Below are 25451 nucleotides of genomic sequence, written 5' to 3'. Positions count from 1 at the left end.
ACCCAAAGCATGAATATAGCTATATAAGTACACTGCACCTGGAAATCTCCAAGGACTCCGCTGTAAGCAGGATAGGCAGCCATATTGTGTTCAGTTCAATACAGTTACCGAGAGAGAGCATATACTTTGCTCTCTCCTAGAGACTTACCTTTTGTTCTTCTTTGTTCTGTTGTCCTTTTAATCTAAAATAAGGGTCATTCAGCCCCAAAGTATCTATTTACAGGGAAACATAAAACAAATAGTCAATACATTTGAGAATATCACTGTCGGTTCGCAGTTGGCAAATCAGAAAAAAAACGCACTAAACAAATTATTCATTGGGGAAAAAAATCAATAATTTCTAATAATGATATGATTTAATACTTAGGTAGCATTTTTATGTGGATTGTATGAAAGACGCCCTACAAAATATGGCTACATTGTACTGGAATTAAGGACATTATTTCAAGATGGAAGAAGGAAACAAAAATAAAATTGAGGGATAACTTTTCCACAAAGTTTCTAAAGTGGGAATTTGAACTCTTTCTCTCTTACACGTACACACAGATTTCCCAGCTTGACTGCCTCTGCTCCTTTGCTGTGGAGTATGTGTTATCTGATACCTCAGTTCTCCCAGCAGGCAGGGGGATACTTTGCTTAGGGCTCCACCCCTAGCCTCTCTGTCGCCAGTATGAGAGAAGAAGACAGAGAAATAGAAATCACTTGGAAAGGGACTAGAGAGAAAAAATAAGTGCAGAGAAAATGGACCAGCAATAACATTTTCCAAGGTAAAACTGATTTTTGTTCATGTGGTTATTTTTTCTACAACAGTGGCTTCTACTCCCTAAATTGTTAAACTCTGAAATGTATTTTGGAGAAAAGGGAAGGAGATCTTCTGACATGGCATAAGTGTCTAAAAGTTTGCAGATTTTACTGTTTCAGCTGTGATTTGTACTCTTTTTAGGCACCTCAACAATGCAGCGGAGGTCTAAATATGTGCCTGTGAAAGTGGAATCCCAGAGATAGTATATGTTAGCAAGGTCATTGCCGTTAACTTCTGAGATTCCAGTTAAAGCAGGAAGTGATAAAGATTTATTTAATACCAATACTGTAGTTGTGTAAAATTCCTGACATCCAGAGTGGGTTTGGAATAATGCAGAATCTAAATATAGAGAAGCTGGAGCTTGAGCTGAAGTGTAGCTTTCGAAAATGGATACGAAAAGATTCTCGACTAAAAATGATTTTGTTTTAATGGTTTTAGGAGTTCTATTCCAGCTGGTTTAGCAAATTGTATAATATTTTATTCTTCAACATCTTTTAGCCCAATCCAAATACACCATTCCGTAGTTACTACAATGGGAAGCAATTAATATAGAAAACATATTACAGAATAACACACGCTCACAACAAATGAAGTAGTTTGTGTATTTTAAATATGATCTAAAAGTGCCTCGAGAACCCAAAATGTCATTCTGTAGAAGATGTGTGCACTGTAATTAGGGTTGTGAACTATTTTGGTGACACAGCCTTACATGGGGCCCATCTACGCATCTGAAGCAAAAAAGTTTATGAACTTTTAACTTTCCCTCTGCAATGCCAAATGTAGAGGAGTTTAAACATTAGTACTTCCAAACAGAGAAATATTTTCATCGAATTTCTTGCAGCATTGTAAAAAGCATCTTAAATTTAAAAGCTGTTTTTCCCCATGTATCTCTTTTTTTAAATACTTGCGTAATGGAGCTGTTTCAAAAGGGGTGGGGGAGAAATGGCACCGCTGGAGAAATGATGAGAAGTCCAATTTTTGGCTACTTTCTATGAAAACTGGATTCTTTTCTTCACTTGTTTGTCAGGCAACATTTAATTTTCATCTCAGTAAATGTCCCACTTCTATTTTTTGACTACATAAAAAGCTATTTTTGCTGCTGAAAATTGCTCCAGTGAAAACAAAAGTAATTTGTAAAATTTGTGCTGAAAAGTTGCAAAAGTTATGCTCCTCTTTTACTTTCACTATTACACAAAATTCGGCACTAAAGGGAATAGCATTTGTGTTTTATTCTAAAACTATTTGCTTATATTTGTTCAAAACAGAAAAGGCCAATAACATTTTTGCTCTTTTTCAGCAGTTTCATTTCCTGAGATAGACATTAGTGTACTTATATTAGCAGACTTTGATACGGGAGAGGAAATTATTAAAACAAAACACAATCTTTGCTTAAGGGTCAGAAAAATACAGTTGTGTCACTTTGTGCGAAGATACATTTAAACTCAAACGGGCCTAATTCTTGATCATAGAATCATAGAATATCAGAGTTGGAAGGGACCTCAGGAGATCATCTGGTCCAACCCCCTGCTCAAAGCAGGCACAATTCCCAATTTTTTTTTCCCCCCTCAGAGATTGAACTCACAACCCTGGGTTTAGCAAGCCAATGCTCAAACCACTGAGCTATCCCTCCCCCCAAAAGCAGGACCAATCCCTAAATGGCCCCCTCAACGATTGAACTCACAAGCCTGGGCTTAGCAAGCCAATGCTCAAACCACTGAGCTATCCCTCCCTCCTTACCCTGGTTTTGCACCTGTGTAACTCTAGGGACATCAGAGGAGATACTCTACGTTATTTAAATCAGCATGAGAGGAGACTCAGGCCTGTGCAGCTCAGATGTGGGTGATTTTTGATTCCTGGGAATATTGACATCACTAATTGTACCACTGTCCTGATGAATGGCATGTCAGAGTAATGGCACTGGACTATTTTGTCTTGCTAAATCATTTGGGTTGATAACTAAAAATAAATTTGTTAGTCTCTAACGTGCCACAAGTACTCCTTTTCTTTTTTTAAAAAGAATTGTGTATGCATGTATACGTATGGAAGGTTGGTTTGGTCCTCTTTAGCATTGTTTATCTTTACCGTCACTCATTCGCTCTTAAGATAAAGATATAGATATATCAATGTGCTTTCTACTTGCTTTAGATTGTTTAGTCATAAGAGCCCACCATAAAATGTAGTAGTCTTGACAGTTGCACTCCATGACAGCCAAAAGTATCTGCGTAATGAATGGATTGATAGTTTAGCTGTAAGCATCATGTATGCACACATGTACTGTGGGGTGCATTAACTTTATTGTAACAGATACGACAGACCTCCACAAATACAGCTATAAATTGTATATTTTTGTGGAAAATATTCCTTTGTTTTAAAGAATAAGTTGGTTTCACGTATTAAAAAAGAGGAAAACTTTTTTATCTCTGCTGCAGCGTAAATCTGCTCTGTTACATCCAAGCATCTCCAGAAGGGTGGGTGTAACCCAGAGACTTTGGCCCATTATGTGAGCAAGGTGCTGTATTTCCAACGTTTCCACTATTTAGGGCTCAAAATAGTTTTTCTGTGGCTTTGGCTGTGCAGCCACAGGGACAACTTTCAGTGCATAGCTATTGTCAATGTTAGCCCTAACTCCACGACTGAAAGTGGAAAAGTGGACATCCAACTCAGTGGTTTGTCAACAGATTGCTGTAATGAGTATGATGCAGCATGTTAGACCTCCCTACCATCCCATATATGGAATGTGTCCCGTCCAGATGTCAGACACGTTCAAAATTGAGTATGCTCAGGAGAGTATATTGACATTTGGGAGTGACAACCTTTCAGAAACTGACAGCATCCCTGTAGCCAATAACCTTGGAAGTTATATACCCAGGGTTCTGTGCCGGACACACAATGTACTACACATTTAGAGGAGCCATAAGGTATGCAAGTTGCTACTTTCACTGGGAGGTTGATAATGCGACATCCAGTGGCCAGTTGCTGATGTTGAAATATTAGTGAATTTGCACAAAGCACAAAAAACACCAGCGCTTAACAGGAGCACCATGTGAAGGTTGTTGTCTTGCAAGTGAGTAAATCTGTAGTGACTTAAAAATCTGACAGCAGAGCTTAAACCTTAAATAAAGAAAAAAAAAACTCTGATAATGAGCTACCTGAGTATAATAATAGGGCAGGAAGTTTATAGTGATGTGGGAATAATTTCCCTTGTATATTACAACTTTCTATAACTTCCATTTCATGATCCAGCATTTCTGTTCTCAGTGATTTAGAGAACAGGTTCACAACCTGGTGGACACAAAAAGCTCCAGGTAGAGTTGTGGCATCTCTCCTGTTCCTTATAGCCAGAAGGGAGTGGGTCTTAAAATTCTGGAAAGTGTTGTTATAACATGGGAACACAGTATAGAAAAGGTTGAGAACCGTTGATTGAGAGTTAATAAAAGTGAGAGTGCACCCGGGTTCTCTCCATAAAAGCTAAAAGGAGTATAAGATGAAGGATGATCTATGCAGTGAACAACATTGGATAGATATTCTGAGGAATCAAGCAATTTTAAATTCCTCTCTCTGGTATTTCCTCTGTGAGAGTGTTTTATTTTGAGTTAAGTAAATGGGACATTTTATCTGCTCTTCCAGGAAGTTTTTCTCCTCTTCAAGGACCACATCCAATTAACAGTGTTTTGCTCCAGCAAGATTCTTTCTTTAATGGGAGTTGGATCATGCTGTAGTACAGAAACTTGAAACAGTATTCAAACAAAGGGTCCCCTTGTTGGTAGCTTCTTCTGTGACCTATTCTGTCCTTGATCCTATCCACGTTGCACTTCCCATGGGTTTGATTAGTATTTTTATGCGTAAGACTCCCAATCTACTTTTGTACTCTATCTCTGTTCAGTCTTGCACTTTTACCACCTTCCAAACATATCAACATGGATATCTCATCAACAGCTCATGCATGCACTTCTTCTGTGTTCTTTTCAGTGCAGAGAAGTCTGTCGGTGCTCAACTGAGAATAGTCATATTAATCTTGCCATAGTGTTCCTTGTTTGTAATATCTTCACTAATATATCAGTGTTTGATCGCATGCTTGGTCCAAGTCATTTTTCCAGTCAATTAATAATAAAAAGTTTGTGGCTTTAACTTTATTCATAGATATAACATTAGCTTTCCCTCCACTGCTCTGCAACCTCATTTTAATACCTAGTATCACACATCTGTAGCATCAGCACACAAGGAGATACTGTTGCACATCCTTTCCCTTACTGTTCAGTGAGCTGTCATTTGTCATTCAACAGCAGATCGCCAGCAGGTGAGCAATGATAGCAACAATAATGTGGAAATGCTGTCTAGTAATGCAAGCAAAACTATTTCCTGACATTTTTGTCTTCACATTCGGATAGGTCACAGGGACCTAACAGGACATTTCATATTGCTCCAACTAACTTTAAAAGGAGTTTGTTATACTTTTTGTTTCTGTTCTGCAAAAGCATCCACATTGTACCATTATAGAACTCAAGGGCCATGCACCTGATAAGTTAATATCCCATAGTAGCCCATAATTCACCACAGATGAGTGGTTAAACATTTTACTCCATATTTTGAAAACACTTATAGTACATGTGGGGGGAAAAGAAAGTCTAAGACATACTAAACCTCTGAATTTACTTTCTTGCTGGGAAGTAGCTATTCGTCATGTATTTTGCTTGTTTTCATCAAGCAGTGAATAGTGGGGTTACCTGAAAAGATGAAATGGATAAAAAGAGGAACAGCAGCTCCCTCCCGATCCCTTAAGCTCTCCTCAAAAGTTGATCCTATTCTTCTGCACAGACACCTAAAAAGTGATGATTCCTCCCCACCATAACACTTGTAGATATAAGTGATATGTTTGCCCTTCCCATCTTGGTAAACTCAGCCAAAACACAGATGGATTGTTTCAAATTCCTCTCCCCTCCCTCTTTTTATGTAGCCCTTCCCTCACCCCTATTCCCCAAACAGGCAGCAGTGAGAGGGAGTATGCTTGTAGATTCATAGATTCCAAAGCCTGAAGCAGGACAGGCTCTAGGCACCAGGACAGGCTCTAGGCACCACCAAACAAGCACGTGTTTGGGGTGGCACAATTCCAGGGGCGCCATTCCGGCCATCCCTTTTTTTTTTTTTTTTTTTTGCTTGGGCAGTTGCGCTCTCGGAGCTTGGGGCGGCAAAAGATGTAGAGCCGGCCCTGGCCCGAAGGGCGCATTGGGATCATCTAGTCTGACCTCCTGTATAACAGAGGGCAGAGAACCCCCCAAAGTAATTCCTAGGGCATGTCTTTTAGAAAAACATTCAATCTTGATTTAAAAATTGTCAGTGATGGAGAATCCACTGTGACCCTTGGTAAATTGTTCCAATGGTTAATTACTCTCACTGTTAATATGTATGCCTTATTTCTGGTCTGAATTTGTCTAGCTTCAACTTCCAGCCATTTGGTCATATTATACCTTTCTTTGCTAAGTTTAAGGCTTATTGTTAAATATGTGTTCCCGATGTAGATTTTTGTAGACTGCAATCAAATCACCCCTTAACCTTCTCTTTGGTACGCTAAACAGATGATTGAGCTCCTTGAATCTGTCACTATAAGGCATGTTTTCTATTCCTTTAGTCATTCTTGTGCCTCTTCTCTGAACCCTCTCCAATTTATCAACATCCTCCTTGAACTGTGAGCAGCAGAACTGAATACAGTATTCCAACAGCAGTCGCACGAGTGCCAAATACAGAGGTAAAATAACCTCTCTACTCAAGATTCCCATTTAGGCATCCCAGGCTTGTATTTTGGTCACAGTGTCACATTGGGAGCTCTTGTTCAGCTGATTATGCACCATGACCCCCAAATCTTTTTCAGAGCCACTGCTTCCCAGAATAGAGTCCCACATTCTGTAAGCGTGGCCTACATTCTTTTCTCTCCAGTGTATATATTTATACTTAGCCATATTAAAACCCATATTGTTTGCTTGTGGTCAGTTTACCAAGAGATCAAGATCACTCTGAATCAGTGAGCTGTCCTCTTCATTATTGACCACTCCCCCCATTTTTGTGTCATCTGCCAACTTTATCCGTGATGATTTGATGTTTTCTTTCAAGTCATTGATAAAAATGTTAAGTAGCATAGGGCCAAGAACCAGTCCCTGTGGGACATGACTGGAAACACCTGTTTTATGATGATTCCCCATTTACAATTATATTTTGAAATGTATCTGTTAGCCAATTTGAACTCCATTTAATGTGTGCCATGTTAATTTTATATTGTTCTAGTTTTTAATCAAAATGTTGTGTGGTACCTAGGCAAATGCCTTACAGAGAACTCAAGTATATTACATCAACACTATTATCTTTGTCAACGACTTGTAATCTCACCAAAAAAAGAGATCAAGTTAGTTTGAGTCTATTTTCCATAAACCCATGTCAAATTGCATTAATTACGTTACCCTCCTTTAATTCTTTATTAATCAAGTCCCAAAACAGATACTCCATTGTCTTGCCAGTATTGATGTCAGGCTAACAGGCCTCTACTTACCCAGGTCATCCCATTTACCTTTTTTAAAAATTGGCACATTAGCTTTCTTCTAGTCTTCTGGAACTTCCCCAGTGCTCCAAGACTTGTTGAAAATCAACATTAATGGTCCTGCAAACTCCTCAGCCAGCTCTTTAAAAACTCTTGGATGCAAGTTATCTGGGCCTGCTGATTTAAAAATATCTAACTTTAATAGCTTCTGTTTAACATCCTTCAGACCATACTACTGATATGGAAAGAGTGTTATCATCAGCATATGATGAAACTATATTTCCCCCCAAATACAGATCAGTAATATTAATTGAGCATCTATCTTTTCTGCATTATTATTGATAATTCTACCACTTCCATCTAGTAATGGATCAATACCATGGTCAGGATTCTTTTTGTTCCTAATACATTTAGAAAGCTCCTTCATATTGTCCTTAACTCTGCCGGTCATAGAATTCTTCTTATGTCCCTTTGCTTCCCTTATCAATTTTCTACAATTCCTAACTTCTGATTTATATTCTTTACTATCAACTTCCTCTTTCTTCCATATGTTTATATATATAGTTGCTTTCACCTTCCCTCTAAACCAGGTCATTTTTTAAACTAGTATGGCCTTCTTTCTCAGTTGGCTGATTGCGGCTTTTGGGGCATCTAGTAAGGTGTTCTTAAATGATTCCCAATTATCATTCATATTTTTCTGATTAAATTCTTCCTCCCAGCTGATTTAGCTCATAATTGTCTTCAGCATTATGAAACTGGCCCTATTAAAGTACCAGGTATATATATTTACTGGTATAAACTTTATTCTGCTTGCACAGTATAAATATGATCAAGTCATAATCACTTGTACCTAAGTGATTCTGTGATCAGTTACTCTTTATCTGTTAAGACAAGGCCTAATAAAAAAAGTCTCTTGTGTTGGCTGCAACCCTTTTTGAGTTAGGAAATTGTCATCTATAACCTGTAGAAAATCAAGGATGTTTTAGTACTGGCAGCATGAGACCTCCAGCATATGTCACTCATATTGAAATCCCCCATGATTACTTAGGTTTTTTTCCCCCTACACATTATATATAGGCATGTAAGGAGGCAGTCATTCTGTTCCCATTTGTGATTTGGTGGTTTGTCGCAGACATCAACTTTAATACCCCATCTTGTGCTCCCTGATGTCTATCAGAAATGGTATTATCTGTTTCTGAGAGTGCCACACCCCCTTCCCTTTTGCCCACTTGATCCATGCTAAATAGTTTATAGCCATTCATTTTTACAATCCAATCGTGTATCCTCCCACCAGATTTCAACTAGATTGAATTTATGCTCATAAATGAGAAATTCCAATCTCCCCTATGCTATCCTATCCTCCCCACACCCTTATGCTTCTAAGCTGAAATGAGGAATACCCCATCCCCACCTTGCAAGAATCAACCTGTTACTTAACATGGTTGTAAAATGGTTTAGAAAATGTGTAATACAAACACGTTAACTATTTTTAAACTGTTCCTGCCCCCTCCCAGCAGTTTTAAAGTTCAATTTAAACAATGCAGTCATTTTGGGAGTCACAGGAAGGCCAAGCTTTTATAATTCAGTAACCTTTTTGTAGACAGTTTCCTTACAATTCAAACATCTCATTTAGCTATCAAACTGCTAGTTTCCAGCTAAACAAAAAGAAATGCAATGTTCATATTCTGAATATGACGAGAAGATCAGAATAATATAACTTGAGATGTACATGTTGCTTCTAATAATTTGGGGCCTGATCTTATCATTGATTTCAATGGGCTTTGGATCAGGGCCTGTGGCACTGTATTAATAATAAATATTAATAATAATTATTACTGTAGCACCTAGTAGCCCTAGTTACGTACCAGGACCCCATTTGTGCTAGACGCTGTACAAACATAACAAAAAGACAGTCCCTGAGTTAGCCCCAGTGTGAAGGGGGCATAGACTGCATTATATGACTGACAAGGATGGTTTTAAGAGACAGCTGTCACAGTAATCTGTCCTCTTTACTAAGACTGGAGGAATCTATTAGCAAATGGAGCCGAGATCATCAGAAAACATTTGCCTGAGTTTAGGAAGCAAGAACAAGATTTTTATAAATGTGCATTTGCAATTGCTTCTGCATAATCTGGACTCTCAATTACCGATTAAATGTCTGTATGACTAGATGTTTAAGTAGTGATTTCCATGGAAATTCCTACAACTGCATGCCTGCACTTCTACAAGTCTGGGCCTGTGAGTATGAAAAATAGTAGATTGACTTCTTTTTGGAATTCAAATGGTTTCTGTCAACAATACTTTCAGGGTGACTTGAGTCCACTTGTTGCATGTTTTATATTAACCTAGTTATGTTATTCATGATGGAAGTTCTGAAGCATAGGTGGGAAGAAAAACGTATTAAGTACTGCACTTGAGATCAGCCCATCTGATCTAAATTGATACACACCATGTCTGAGGTGGTCTACTATTTTTTGTGACTGTGATTTTATAAGGGCCTTAAGAATATACAAAACTTGAATTAATGTTTATAACATGTCATTTCTACCTCCCTGTTGACGGGAAGGAGGTTGTCCAAGTTCCGCTCATTTGGTCTTTGGACACTTGACGTTGGCAACATTTTTCTCATTGAAAAAAAGAACAGGAGTACTTGTGGCACCTTAGAGACTAACCAATTTATTTGAGCATAAGCTTTTGTGAGCTACGGCTCACTTCATCGGATGCATACTGTGGAAAGTGTAGATCTTTTATACACACAAAGCATGAAAAAATACCTCCTCCCACCCCACTCTCCTGCTGGCAATAGCTTATCTAAAGTGACCACTCTCCTTACACTAATTCTTTGCCTCTACTGCAAAACAAGGAGAGAAACTTTCCTCTCACCTGCTGGAATATATTCATCATTAGCTTGCTCCAAAATGTTGAGGATACTCTTCAAAATAATACTTTGCCTTCAGAGATGCTATGTGGTTCAACCATTGTGCCCAATGCAATCTCCTCCGTAGGTTTAAATTAAGAATTGCATACCTCTTTATGTTTTGTCTCTCCCACTCACTCCCCAACTTAAGAGTGTTTTAACCTTCTCCATCAGTAACAGGACTCTGGCATTTTTGTACAACATACACATAATAATGCTATTGTATCTTTCATCAGGCTGTGTAAGACTGTGTTTAGTAACTCTCCAATACGAGTGCATTTTGTTTCATGGAGACATGGCTGACACATGAACAACACCTAAAATGCCTGCTGCCTATTTGTTATTCACATTATTAATTAAGCTAGACAAAAGGGTTGGAAAAGACCCAGCTTTTTTATTGTTGTTGTTCCATCTTCAGACTGGTTGGCCAAGCCAGAACAATTGTTATCCTAATGGCTACAAAGAAGGTGATAAAGCTCCTTCGAAGAACTTTTATTTTTGCAGGATAGCTATTTTATTTTTTAAATTCATACTTCTAGCAGGATCTTGATAAAGTACCTCCACAGTAAAAAGAAAAGGAGTACTTGAGGCACCTTAGAGACTAACAAATTTATTTAGTCTCTAAGGTGCCACAAGTCCTCCTTTTCTTTTTGCAGATACAGACTAACACAGCTGCTACTCTGAAACCTCCACAGTAAGTATTTTGTAACTATAGTTTAATTTCTGCAGAAATAAATATTAGCATATTATTTTTCCAGCTCTGTCTTTGGTGCAGAGATGTTGTATCGAAAGGAGGTTGACCGCGTTCACTGGCTAAACTACCTCTAGCCTTTTTCTCCACACTTACTAAATTGCAATAGAAACATATGTCTGGAGAATTACTTGAACCCTCTGTAGGTGTGTCTACACCGCAATTAAACACCCCTGGCTGGCCCATGTCAGCTGACTTGGGCTCCTGAGGCTTGTGCTGCACAGCTGTAAAATTGTGGTATAGGGACCATGCCAGGGGGGAGGGATCCAGAGCCTTAGCTCCAGACAGCCCAAACATCGACACTGCAGTTTTATAGCCCCACAGGCTGAGCCCCACAAGCCCAAGTCAGCTAACATGCGCTAGCCGTGGGTGTTTAATTGCAGTGTAGACATAGCCTGTGTCTGTCTAGTCACAACATGCTGGGGGAAGTCATTCTGCTGAAGATTTCTATTTACACTAGACATAATCCTGAGCCACAGCATTTGGATCTGGATCCAAATGTTTCCAAAGCTCAGGTGTTTGAATCTAAAGTATAAGTTTGGCACACTGCAAAGGCAGTAGAATGACACAAAATTTTGTTTGGTTGGGTTTTTGATTTAGTTCAATTTCTAATTTACAGAAATAAAATATGTGGGTCTTTTGGGCTTACTAGTACATACTGTAATGCTCATTATATTTTCCTGTCTCTCTAACTCTATTTTCTAATGAATACATTGTATTGTTCTATGAATGTCTACCTTCTTGTGTTTCCCTGCAATACTCTATCAGCTATTGCGTTGCTATAGTTCTTCAAGAAAAGTGTCTGTCCACTCACATTTCAAGGAAATAAGAACTGCAAGAAAAGTACAGGACACAATTTAATTTTATCAGACACCATCCCACAGTTGTTTTGTTTGTGGTACAATAATTATATAATGTATGATTCTTTATAGGATTATTGCTGGTCAACATCCTTTTTCTAAAATGCTACCAAACATTTCTTAGTAGCTCCTTATTAGATTACAGGTAGGGCGTTCAGAAATTTAAGAGAAGTCCTTCATCCACTGTAGTTTTACAATACTCAGCTTGCCACCAGAAAAACACAACAAAAACTCCTGTGGGCAGGGAAGTTATCGTCAAGCCCTGAGTAGTGTTTCATCCATGATGGAAGCCAGTGCTAACTCTCATGACCAGAATTTCCCAAGCTTTGGGGTAAATTCCCTCCTTTTGGGTTTGGAAAGGGACAGAACCCAGCACACAATGGCCTCCACCAGAGTCACAGCCTGAGTGTCTGAATAGGGGGCGGTATGAAACACTGAGAGGCTGAGGAGGGTTTAAAGTAGACGAGGTGGAAAAGGTGTATCCCCCCACCCCGACAAATAATTGAAAGCGGTAATTTTATGGCCAAATTCTTCATTTTGGAAATACAACCATGATGCCTCCTGTGTGTCATAGTTTGACTGCCGCATGCCCCATGGTCACACTACATCTCCCAGCATGTGCTATGGCCTCCCCTCTTGCTGAGCCACAGTGGTGCTTTATGGGAGTCCCTGGCCCACAGTATGCATAATGTAACCAAGCTGGGGAAAACAGCCCATGGAGGAGGGAATGAGACAGCTCAATGACATCACCCCTGGGGCACCAGTGCAGAATCTTGAAATTGAAAATGTTCCATTTTCATGGCCCCCCAACCTCCAAATAGTTTTGTCAAAAATCCAATTTTCTGTTGAAAAAAATAATTTTTGATTAAAAATATCCACCCTGCCCTAAAGACTGTTGCCCTTCCCCATCCAGCTCCCTGCTTGTCATCCTCCTTGCTCTCCACCCTTACTTCACCCTGACCCTAGCTCCTCTTCAACACTCCCCCATCCCACCTCCTCCCACAGACCCCATCTGCCCCCCAACCTCCCTGCTCTCCACCCTGACCCTAGCTCCTCTTCAACACTCCCCCATCCCACCTCCTCCCCCATCCCAATCTCCCTGCTCTCCACCCTGACCCTAGCTCCTCTTCAAAACTCCCCCATCCCACCTCCTCCCCCATCCCAACCTCCCTGCTCTCCACCCTGACCCTAGCTCCTCTTCAACACTCCCCCATCCCACCTCCTCCCACAGACCCCATCTACCCCCCAACCTCCCTGCTCTCCACCCTGACCCTAGCTCCTCTTCAAAACTCCCCCATCCCACCTCCTCCCCCATCCCAACCTCCCTGCTCTCCACCCTGACCCTAGCTCCTCTTCAACACTCCCCCATCCCACCTCCTCCCACAGACCCCATCTACCCCCCAACCTCCCTGCTCTCCACCCTGACCCTAGCTCCTCTTCAACACTCCCCCATCCCATCTCCTCCCACAGCCCCCAATCTCCCTGCTCTCCACCCTGACCCTAGCTCCTCAACACTCCCCCATCCCACCTCCTCCCACAGACCCCATCTACCCCCCAACCTCCCTGCTCTCCACCCTGACCCTAGCTCCTCTTCAACACTCCCCCATCCCACCTCCTCCCACAGACCCCATCTACCCCCCAACCTCCCTGCTCTCCACCCTGACCCTAGCTCCTCTTCAACACTCCCCCATCCCATCTCCTCCCACAGCCCCCAATCTCCCTGCTCTCCACCCTGACCCTAGCTCCTCAACACTCCCCCATCCCACCTCCTCCCACAGACCCCATCTACCCCCCAACCTCCCTGCTCTCCACCCTGACCCTAGCTCCTCTTCAACACTCCCCCATCCCACCTCCTCCCACAGACCCCATCTACCCCCCAACCTCCCTGCTCTCCACCCTGACCCTAGCTCCTCTTCAACACTCCCCCATCCCATCTCCTCCCACAGCCCCCAATCTCCCTGCTCTCCACCCTGACCCTAGCTCCTCAACACTCCCCCATCCCACCTCCTCCCACAGACCCCATCTACCCCCCAACCTCCCTGCTCTCCACCCTGACCCTAGCTCCTCTTCAACACTCCCCCATCCCACCTCCTCCCCTTTCCAACCTCCCTGCTCTCCACCCTGACCCTAGCTCCTCAACACTCCCCCATCCCCACCTCCTCCCCTGTAGCAGGGATTGGGCCCTCCCTGCCCAGCCGGCGCCTGCGCAGTGCCGCGGGAATCTGCCTGCGCGCGCGCTCTCGCTCTCTCTCCTCCCCCGCCCCGACCCAGATTCACATCCGGGGCTCTGGGCCCGGCTGTGCCCGAGCGGAGGCGCCGTGTGTGTCCCGCCGTCTGAATAAAGTTTTGCCGAGAGCGAGGCTGGGGCCCAGCGCTCCCCGGCCGCGCGGCCGGTAAGTGCGAGCTGCGGCCTTTCCCCCTGGGGGCGGGAGGTTCCATCCCCCTCCCCCGCTCTCACCGCCCGGGGCTCCTGCAGCGGCTCCCTGACCGCACTGGGACCGGCCCCTGGAGAACAGGGCGCCCCCTGGAGCGGGCTGGGCTGGGCTGGCTTGTCCCGTTGAGAGGGAGAATGGGCGGGGGGGCTGGTCCCGGGTGGGGGCCTGGGTTGGAGGTAGGTGAGGCTGGGGAGCGGGGCGGGCGGGCGGGCGGCGGCGGGGAGGGCTGAGGGGGGTCTGGGGGTCGGTGGACGTTGAGGGAGGCTGGGCGTGGCTGGGGGAGGGGGGCGTCGTGGGTCCTGTGATTCCGACGTCTTTGCTCCAGCAGCCTGTGGAGGGACGGGGCGTCCCTGCTCGGCGGGTTTGCTCGAGGCTTCGCCGCGAGTGAGGAGCTGCAGACTGGCTTCACACACCGGGGGTGGGGGCGGAAACCCCAGGGGCTCTGAGACCCGTCGGAAGGATGACCCCCGTCTCAGCGGGGTACCCGCAGAAACAACGAGGAGTCCGGCGGCACCTTGCAGATTTCTTTGGGCGCAAGCTTTCCTGGGTAAGAGACCCTCACTTCTTCAGATGCACGTGGAGGAGAAGTGGGCTTTTTACCCACGAAAGCTTATGCCCAAGAAAGATGACAGAGACGCTTCCCTGTGAGGGGAGTGGAAAGAGTGGGGCTGTTTAGTTTAGTGAGGAGACTTCAGATGAGACGTGAGAGGTGAGTAAAGTACTGATCAGTTGTGCCTGTTTACACTTTCTGGTAATGCAAATGTAAGGGGGCGGGCCATTCAGTGAAACTGCAGATCAGCTCACTTAATGCTGATGACTGGAAATATGTTTAATGTGTTCATCCCTGTGGAACTCCTTGCCTCAAATTGTTGAAGCGTAGGATTTAACAGGATTTAAAAAAGATGAGGAACTAATAAGAACAGTCCTAGTTACATTATCTACAACGTAAACAAGGCTGTAAACTCTCATGATTTGTGGCATACATTTGTGGAGAGGTGGTTATTCCGTAATTGTAAGGATATTCCATTAATTATTCACTATGGCAGTGGTTCTCAACCTGTGGTGTCCACAGACTATGTCTAAGGCAGTGGTGGTCCCCCAACATTTTCAGGTCATGCTCTCCCTTATCCCTAATTACAGTTCCTCCCCCCAGGCTGGGAGCAGGATCACGGGTGGGGTGGGATGGGGGCATGGACACGGTAAGGGTGCCGAGGCTGGGAGCGGCGCCATGGGGCTGGCCCATGCCTCATCTGCACCCCTGTGAACGTTCCTCCACGCTCCACGGTTTGGAGACCTCTGGTCTAAAGGGTCCATGAAAGACTCAGATTGAAAACTCACTGAACAAAATTCTTCTCTCTCTCTCTCTCTATATAGACAATAGATTTCCAATGGGGTCCACACCTTCACTGGAAAATTTTAAGGGGTCTGCAAATAAAAAAAGGTTGAGAACCACTGTACTATGGGATTTCTTGTACCTTCATGCAGTACAGACCATGGCCTGATACAGGGTATTGGATTAGATGGACTAATCTGATCCATTAAGGCAGGGGTGGGCAAACTTTTTGGCCCGAAGACCACATCTGGGAATTTAAATGGTATGGTGGGCCATGAATGCTCACAAAATTGGGGTTTGGGTGCGGGGGGAGGTGAGGACTCTGGCTGGGGGTGCAGGCTCCAGGGTGGGGCCAGAAATGAGGAGTTCATGGTGCAGAGGGGGCTCCGGGATGGGGTGCGGGAAGGGGTGCAGGCTCTGGCTGGGGGTGTAGGCTCTGGTGTGGGGCTGGGGATGAGAGGTTTGGGGTGCAGGAGGATGCTCTGGGCTGGGATTGAGGGGGGCAAGCGGGGGATCAGTGCTAGGGCAGGGGGTTGGAGCATGGGGAGAGGCTCAGGGGCGCGGGATCCGAGCAGCACTTAACTCAAGCGGCTACTGGAAGCAGTGGCATGTCCCTTCTCCAGTTCCTACACAGATGCGGGTCCAGGTGACTCTGCACGCTGCCCTGTCCGCAGGCACCGCCCCTGCAGCTCCCATTGAAGCACCGGAAGGGGGCGTACCGCTGGAGTACGTGGGAGCCGGAGCGGGGCCATGCCAGAGTGGGGCAAGCTCCAGACCCTGGTCCCTAGCGGGAACTTGCAAGCTGGCTTAAAACAGCTCAGGCCTGCGGGCTGTAGGTTGCCCACCACTGCATTAAGGCAATTCCTGTGTTTCCATGGCGTGTGGTCTGATTAGGGGGACATAATAGAGGAAGCATGGTCTTGTGGTTAAAACACAAGACTGGAATCAAGTGACCTGTGGGTTTTTTCCATTTCTGTGACTTCCTATGTGTACTTGGGCAAACTATTTAACCTCTTTATGTTTAATTTTTCTCTTCTGTAAAGTGGGGATAGTACTTCCCTGCCTTCCAGAGACATAATTCACTAATGTTTGTATAGTGCGTTATGGTTCTTTAATGGAAGGTGCTACGAAATTGTAAAGATTATACTTAATGAATAACTTGGAGATCGGATCCAATCTAATGAGATATCCAGGGAATAACTTGCAATGTTTATTGCAACGTTTATTGCAATAATACTTGCAACGTATTATTGTGCTATGCTTCCATGTTGTCTTGTTTATAGCTGCAAAATTCAGTTGTAGATACCATGTCATGCTGCTCTCCTTTCACTGTAATAGAGCAACTTACTTTAAACCCCAAATATTCAGCTATGGTGGTCAGCACTTTTTTTTTTAAGAAGGTTTATTCAATGCACACTTTTCCCAGCTGCAGTAATGCTTAGGAAGCCTGATGTTCATGAGTACCATAACTTTGTCAGATTCTGAATCTTGTTTTTGGTTGTGTTCAACCTCATTTCCCCCCTTCCCTCTATCTACATTTTGCTGCCATTTTCATCAAAAGCTGCTATATTTCTCACTAGTCAGCAAACAATGGTGCTACAAGGTGATGGAAAAGCTAGTAACTTCAGTAAAGGAGTTTTAGTATAATTTTGAAAACATTAAAATGTAGGTCTTAGATTAAAATAAACTTTATGTAGTTGAATAAATATGCTGCTTGATTTCTTAATTTGATCCCCACAGTAAGACAGTAGTGGTTCCATGCTTACCCTCACTTGAATCAAACTTTGCTGACTAAGCCTTGAAATTACTGTTAATTGCCTCAAGGCATTTATTTTTTAAAAAACATCTGCCCAGTGGTTTGCCTAACTTAGTGAAACCAGCCTATTTTGCTTCCCGATATGGAGGATATATTATAGAGGGGAGAGGAAATTTTGAAAACTTTTTCAATGAAAGCAAAGGAGACACAAGATAAATAAAGTAAAGATGATTAAAAAATGAATGGGGGAAGGATAAAGTAACGTCTTATACTTTCCCTCTTCTCAGGGGAATTTTAGAACTATGAGGAATGCAAAGGAAGGATGGGATGCATTGAGAGAATGTCATCAGTGGGACTTGGATTGAATTGTTTCTCTGATATTTTTAGTTACTGAAGTTAATACATTTGAAGACTACACACTACAGTGTTGAATAACTTCCTTGCCCTCCTGAATTTTAACCCATGGCTGAACCCAAAGGAGCTCAAGCTTACAGACCATATTTTTCTTTGTTTCCTTATTTTTGCTATGAAGTCAGACTTGTTTTGATGACCTGCTTTATAATCTTTATATTGATAGAGTACTTATCTTAATGCCTAGTATTGTTCTCATCTCTCAATGCAGAATGCAAATAATGGTTTATTAAATGCACTACACACATTTCACGGCTTCCTTGAACAGTCTTTACAGAGGATTAAATCTTTAATATTAAGAAGCAGTTCTTTGTAACTGGTCCGTTTTTAGATTCTGCTGTTTAGGGAGGTGTTAAGTGAAAGTGCCTTATTGTGTAATAGTTCTTTGTTTTTAAAATAGAGTTAAACCATTGCATAGAGACGTTCTTTGTGACAGTTATATATAGTGTTCTCCAAAGACCTTTACTCTTCTCCATTCTTGGGAGGTGGGGTGGGAGGAGCATGGGTGATCTGATTTGAAATGCAAAGTAAATGAAAATCTCTTCGAACAAATCAGTATAGCTGTTACAAAGAACACTGTAAAAGACTTTAAAAACTCATCTGCTATTGTCTATAAAATATGTCATCAAAGTGAAGCTCCTGCAGTAAGGGAACAACCTCATACAAATTAATGGTATTTATCCTTATCACATGGAGTATTTGTGCATTTCATGTCTCACATTGATAACTCATTTAAAATTGCTTTCATATTTAATATTTAATTTTAATATTTAATACATTATCTCACGCATCCGTGGTCTTGTAAATTCTTATGCTGCTCTTTGATGGAAACCTCTTCAGCAATGTTCCTGGATCTGTGCAAGAGTTTGGCTGGCACATCAATGTACTTGTCCAGTGCAGATTGGCAAGGTGTAGAGCAGTGTCTGCCAAGTTTGTATCCCTGCTGACCTACTACCAAGGATAACTGTCATCCTTGACATAGAGGACCTTTGTCAGACTAGTTGACGCTGATCCACCAATTATGAGGTAGTGTCTCTGAGTTCTGGGTCAGTGGATGTCACAAACTGACAAATCCAGAATGTTTTGCCATTAACTCACAGTGCAAGGGAAAGAAGTACGTTAGTGAATTACTATTGTTAGTCTTCCCTCTAAATTCTGGGGCTTTTGTAAGCTTGTAACAGCTTTAACATAGTGGAATCTTCTGTATATATTTCCTCTTTTTTAAAAGAAATGTTAATGGAAGTTTATAAAATCCCTCCTTTTTGGTGAAACTAGGACTGTCTTTGTGTATAGTTCATTTTCTCATGGACCGCGTTTAGCATCTTGTACTGTATTTAGTTTATTCCACATGGACAGCTAAACTTTTGGAAGAGTTCATGCAGCTTCTTAAATGTCTTTTTATTTTAATGTGTTGTAGGGCTTTTGAAAAGGGCTGCCTTGATAGACCTGGAGAATGTCTTCCATTTTTCCGCAGAACAGGTATAGTATGGGCTGTAGTTGAGTAAATTTTTACCGTACCTTTTTGGAGAGAGTGCCTGTAGTGATGAGTGTAGTTCATTTTAAATGACCATCTGGTCCTTGGTATCTTAACTGCTAAAACTGCCCACGTAGGCATCAGTTTGTATCCTTGTTTTGGTGACTTCCTCAGGTCAATAGTTGTTAATTGCGAGTTGTCCACTTATATAGACATCTGCCATAGTTTACCGAGTTACAGTGGTAGACATGGATATCGTCTAAGAAGATAGTGATTAGAATGACAAATTTATATTTACCTTTGTTGGTAAGCTTCATTTAAAAAAATCTGTTTCAACTGATGTGGGACTGTGGAAATAAAAAAACAAGTATTGAATTGGATTGAAGCTTTTATTTTTAAATCATTCAGTTGTGGATGTTAAAGCTTGTTTTTTAAGATCAAGCTATTTTTTTATTTCTAATATCTATATTTTACCCCCCCCCCCAAATTGCCTTACTTTGGATGTTTGAACAGAAGCAAGCGACTTTAATGGTAATGTGAAATCAATTGTCACTAAGGTTTATATGGAAATCCAACTGGCTGAAAGTTAAAACCATTTTTCTAAAATCTGCCCAACTTCCAATTTAGTAGTCTGTAAGTAGATTATTTTTTAAATTTAAGGTTATATTGTGTTTGTGAAAGAAGCTGAATTTTTAGTTCTGAAGAGGAAACTTGATATTCACAGAACAAGTATGGCACAAGCAGCGCTAATGCAGACTTCCTTTTAGCCACCCCATGAAAGTTCATCATTCATTACTTGAAATGAAACTGGTTCAACATGGGAAAGTGACTTGTTCTCAGGCCAGGTTGACACTACAGATCTATATCGGTATAACTGTGTCGCTCAGGGGTGTGGATATTTTACACCATGTAGGCAGCACTATGTTGAAAGGAGAGCTTTTCCTGTCAACATAGCTACTGCCTCTTGGGGAGGTGGATTAACTATGCTGACAGGAGAAGCTCTCCCTTTGGCATAGTAGTGTCTTCACTAAAGCACTATAGTGGCACAGGTGCAGCATTGTATGTGTAGACAAACCTTCAGTGACCATTCAAACCTTCATATATGTGGTAGAATTACATGGACAACTCTACTGCTGTAACCATGACTTCCTAGAAACAAGCAAGGAATTATTTGTCCTCAGGAAAAGACTATAATGAATCCTGTGACATGGGTACAGTGTAAACTAGCAGTGAATATGAAATGAGTTAGCTCACTAAGGACCCTTGTGAGTTGGCAAAGTGATGCCAGAAAATATATCTGCACAGAGGGCAAACATCAACAGAAGGAATGGACTCTAAACAAAATCAGGTGCAGTGGAAGAACAGTAAAGTTGCCTCATAGTTTCAAAGATCTTGTTAATCAAATTATTTAGTTTCCATCATAGGAAGAGATGTTGTAAAGGGTTCATGTGTTATAGATCAGTATATATACAAATGTATGTATATATTTAATATAAAGAAAACCATCTATGGCACATAATATTTGTGGAACCAATAAAGTTGTTGTGAACTGCAAATGGCGTCTATAGTACACACCTTGTAAGAGACATGACTGCAGAGATTCTAACCAAATTTGCAGTTGTGTAGATAATTCTAGTGGGCAGCTTGTTTATATTATGAAACTGAGTCACTAAAAGCCACTTCTTTACTGACAAATACGTTCGTTGTTTCAGATTGGACATGGTGTTCAGGAATCCTTATGTTTCTGTCTTTTTTGCATTTTTAAAACTACTAAGTAGACTAATTTATCAGGAAGAGGATAGTTCTTCTGCTCCTGCAGCGTAATCTGTTATGCAATTCTTGTCCATTTCGTCCATCTAACAGTTCAGATGGAGAAATGAAGGGTTTATCTCATATCATTATATACCAACCACGTGTCATCTTTTGTTGGTATGTTCTGGCATGCGTCTTGTTCAGGTCCTATTAATCCAGAAGCTTGATTGCCATGATATTGGGCCAGTGGTGTTTGTAATGAAAGGTGTTGGTAAATTTTTTTCACATATAGGTAAGTGTGAGGGGAAAAGAAATGTGTAAAATCAGAACTGTGAATTGTTTAATTTTGGTGATAGGGCAGTTGATTGTTTCAGCTACCAGTCTCATAGTTGTTTCGTTCAATAGCTGAAAGACTTACAAATAAAATATTTCCTTGACAAATGAAACTTAATCTGCCATTTCTACTGATAACCAGCTTTGTTTATATTCAGCTGGCCTGATATGGTACTAAGAAGGGGTTCAAACAATGGACTTGTTCACACAGATTGTTTCCTTCCATTTGCTGCAACTATTAGAAAGAACCCTAGATCTATAAATCAAGTCTGCCCCAAAGTCTAGTTTGGATATAGAGATTACTTCCTCTTGTGTTCAGTAATGAAGCACACACCATGCCACCTACCGACTTACATTATGTTTTTATACACAAGTAAAGAGCCACGTGCATTGCTTGGGCATGTTAAAGTACTTTTGTATAGTTTAGGCTAACAAAATATTACGCAAACAACCTGACATTCCAAGTACTTCAATAGCTGAGTAGGATAGATGTTTGTGAAATGCATTGTGGATTCTCTAGATTTCAAGGGATTTTATTTGGTCTGTTAAAACCATTCATGATTGCTTTCTGTTTAATTTGTGAAAAGGAAACTAGACACAATGAACACACTTGGTTGTTGTCTGAGATGAGCTCTTGGGTAATTTATGTATACGTTTCTGAATAAGCACCTGAGCTTAAAGTTCATTTTTGAACAGATGATCTTCTTGGTGAGACAGTGTTGCACTGCAGCCACAACTATTATAACAAATATGTCTTTGCTTTAAAGTATCAGAAAAGCTGACTTTTGAACATGGATGTTCCATTGAAATATTTAAAGCAGCGGTCACTGTGGTACCTCAGAACCTTTTTATAAATGTCTTTTGACCCCATATTATCTGCATAAAACACAAGTGAAGGATCTAAATGTAGGATATGTATGTAGTTTATAAATTTTAACAACCTTTAAAAACTGCAGTTTTTAAGATAAAAACACATACTTCATTTTTTTAGATAAATAGCTTAAAAGATTTTTATGGCACTAATAAAGATCCAAAGAAATAATCGGGATTTGAATCTACTAATAAATAAAACTTTTTTTGCATTCTGTGTTTTGTATTAAAATAAGGCTTTTTAACCTTCATCAGTATTGCTCTCTCTAAATGCCATCTCCCAAGGGATTATAATGAAAGCAAAATTCACAGTGCCATTTAACCTGCTGGAAGCTTTATTGATTTTACACTGCTCTTAAATGAAAAGTGGAAGTGAATTTTCCTTAAACATGACCAGGAAGTCTGATCACATTGTCATTTAGCCAAAATTGATTTGTGGTATATGAAGTTGAGTGTTTTATGGTGTACAAATTATATAGTTCTATTCAGTTAACAGAATCTTTTTAGTTTTAGTTTGTCTATCTAGTTGAAATTTAGATCCTCATCTTCTGTGAAGTTAAGAGGGTTGAGTGTCTCTTTGACACTCCAATTGAGTGTCTCTTTGCCAAAATTCTGACCACTAAAGACTTGAGACCACTTCTAACAGGAAAGCAGTGTTGGAGCTGCTTAGGTTGGTTGTTATGAAGGACCTCTTTGCCTTTAATGCCCTTTTTTCTAACTTTCATTATGCTTTTAAATGCCACTTGCTTACTGTATCTGTATCAAATGTTTCACAAGGAATATAAAATTGGTAAAATTTCAAATACATATTGCATGTTGTCATGGCACATACCAAATAAAATACTGTTGATCGGTACATGTTCTGCACTTCTATTGCGTGACACACAGGACAGCCATATCAGAACGGTTTAGAAGAAAATGTCTAGAAATGTCCTAAAATCAGATAAATGCTAAGGGATCTCTAGGGTATGCATTTGTAGTAATAATCCATTATAAGTGTTTCCTATGGCTATGCTCTGCCACTTGGTAGTATTTGATGTTTTTGGGACAGAAAGATGGCTCTAATTTAAAATTATATAAATAGCAAAACTTGTAATTTGCTTTTTTTCCCCCTCTCACAGGGCTACATTTAAGCTTGTGAAAACATGTCAAAAATAGAACATGTTTGGGAAATTTTTTTTTGTTCCTTTCACTGATATTCTATGTGGACATGTATAGTGGTTTTGTCATTTATTTATTAGAGGTGGTGTGAGCAAGGGCTAAGACCTTAAAATTCCTGAAGGTTTATTTTGTGGGGTTTTGATCTAGTTTTGCCACCGAGTTGCTTTCTTAGCTTTGGGTAAAAATGAGTATGATACTTATTTACCTTACAGAGTGAATTAATGCTTATAAAGAAGCTTGAAGGTGGAGAGTATTAATAAGAGCTAGCAAATGAGTGGTACTCATACCTGGAAAGTAAGTTATTTATGACTGAGGAGCTTTTACTTGTCTTTCACTAAACTTGCATTCTTTTTAAGATGATAAACTTAGTCTGTTCTTTTGGCCAAGCTTTGTTCCTTTTCTGTGTTTCCCGTTCCTTGTAACGATGCATATAGATTTCTGTGTGCATGATCGTTCAGGCAGAAAACAAACTTTTCACTGAAATAACATGAAAGCCATTTGTCACATCCCTCTATTTTGCCTGGAAACTAATTATGAATAATTGCTGTTTAAAGTATAGCTCCTGTAACGTAAAGATGGTTATGGAACACAGAATAAGTGCTTATCAAAGCTATGTAACATCTATCTATCTTTTTTGTTAGTATAGTGTGTATTTAGGAGCAAGTAGTATTTTTAATAGGGTTTCTCCTGACGCTTTTCCCAGTTTTGAATTCCTTATTACTCAGGCACACCTCCCAGAGCTTCCGTAGAAACAGATGCTGCATTGAGAGGTAGGCTGCATTGAGAGGTAGGCTATCTAGGATAGTTTTGCTTCCTGTAGAAAGTCTGTCCAAAGTAGTGTTAACTTCTTTCATCTTTATCATGGCAAAGTGTGTGTTCTTTTATTTTAAAAAAAAAAACAAAACAAAAACTGAATGTGGCTAGAGTATTGATGTTTTCGTTCTGAATTCGTGCTTACACTTGGTCGATATTCAAAATGGTTGCTTGACGTAGGCTTAAGTTAATGCTTTAGTTGCAGTCATGAAGTATAATAACCAGTGCCGTAAACTGGGACTTAAACAGTTTTTCTGATGCTTAAATGTTAAATATTAGGAAGGTACCAATCGGTATCTCTAGATATTTTTAAAGCTGTCTGACAGCTAAAAAACACCACCAACTCTTTTAGGTAATCTAATTTACTTTTATGGGTCGTAAGAAAAGTAACAAAAGTTCTGATGATTAAAGACAGTGGTATGAGAACAGTGACATCTTGAAAATGAATAATTTTATCTTGTTTAGTACTGAAATACTTAGATGGATTTCTCTTGTATGCGGATTCAGTGTTCCAGAGTATGTTAGATGTTCTCATTCACCAGAGTTTATCAAAAGCTGAGAGACAATATTGTTTGGCAGTCTCTGTAGCAAGAAAGGAAGCATCTTTTGTTATTGACATCCTTTCTCTTAGCTCCGCTCTTGCTTTTCGCCAGCTGCTCATTGTCTGAACTTGCTTGTGTAGTAATCACAAGGGATTTCATGAGCTCTTATCAGCTAGTTGCCACAGCACATCATTTCCTCATGTCATCTTTACTCCCTGTTTTAAAAAAAGAAAAAAAAAAAAGATTTACACCAGACTCTGGTGGGTATTCAAGAAAACAAAGGCAGTGTATGAACACTGTTTCTTTATGACATTGTGTATCGAACAGTACTGTTCAAACTAATTCCCTCAAACATTTTATTGTAAAGGTCTTATTTCTGGCACTTATTGTGCAGTCTCTTCACCTTTTTAGGAAGAAAACGTACTGCAAAAGCCTGAAAATCTACTGCTTATAATCCCTATCCCAGGAGACTGGGGGAAATGGCTAAGCGTATAAGTGAAGTGGCCAAGGTGATTGATTATGTCTAAAATCTTTTTTTATTAGCTATCCTCGGTTGTTCCTCCGATCTCATCACTATTAGCTACAAAAAACTGAATGTCCAAGAGCAGCACCCTGGTAGAAGCTTCAGCATGCTCTCCCTTCTTGGCGATGGTAGGTGATGGCAGGATAGGATTCTCCAGAGCAGTGGCTCTCATCCTTTCCAGACTACTGTACC

General features: G+C 41.0%; 1 protein-coding gene across 12 annotated transcripts in view; it reads left to right on the top strand.

Annotated features, from left to right (window-relative positions):
- Positions 1 to 669: 669 nt before the first annotated feature.
- SMAD5 (SMAD family member 5) overlaps positions 670 to 25451 on the top strand; it is a 36700-nt gene continuing 11918 nt past the window's right edge. For 2 of the 12 annotated variants that reach the window (XM_084636193.1, XM_084636190.1), the window contains exons 1-3: positions 14129 to 14249; positions 19209 to 19270; positions 25280 to 25387. The gene's annotated coding sequence lies outside the window, so the exon portion shown is untranslated. Of the gene's footprint in view, positions 768 to 14128; positions 14250 to 19208; positions 19271 to 25147; positions 25246 to 25279; positions 25388 to 25451 lie in introns of those variants that run through there. The other 10 variants (XM_084636195.1, XM_084636198.1, XM_084636194.1 and 7 more) reach the window with 10 other exon arrangements.

Source organism: Lepidochelys olivacea (genome assembly GCF_965140295.1).
Source record: "Lepidochelys olivacea isolate rLepOli2 genome assembly, chromosome: 8".
NCBI classification, from domain to species: domain Eukaryota; kingdom Metazoa; phylum Chordata; order Testudines; family Cheloniidae; genus Lepidochelys; species Lepidochelys olivacea.
This window is presented reverse-complemented; position numbering and strand designations above follow the sequence as displayed.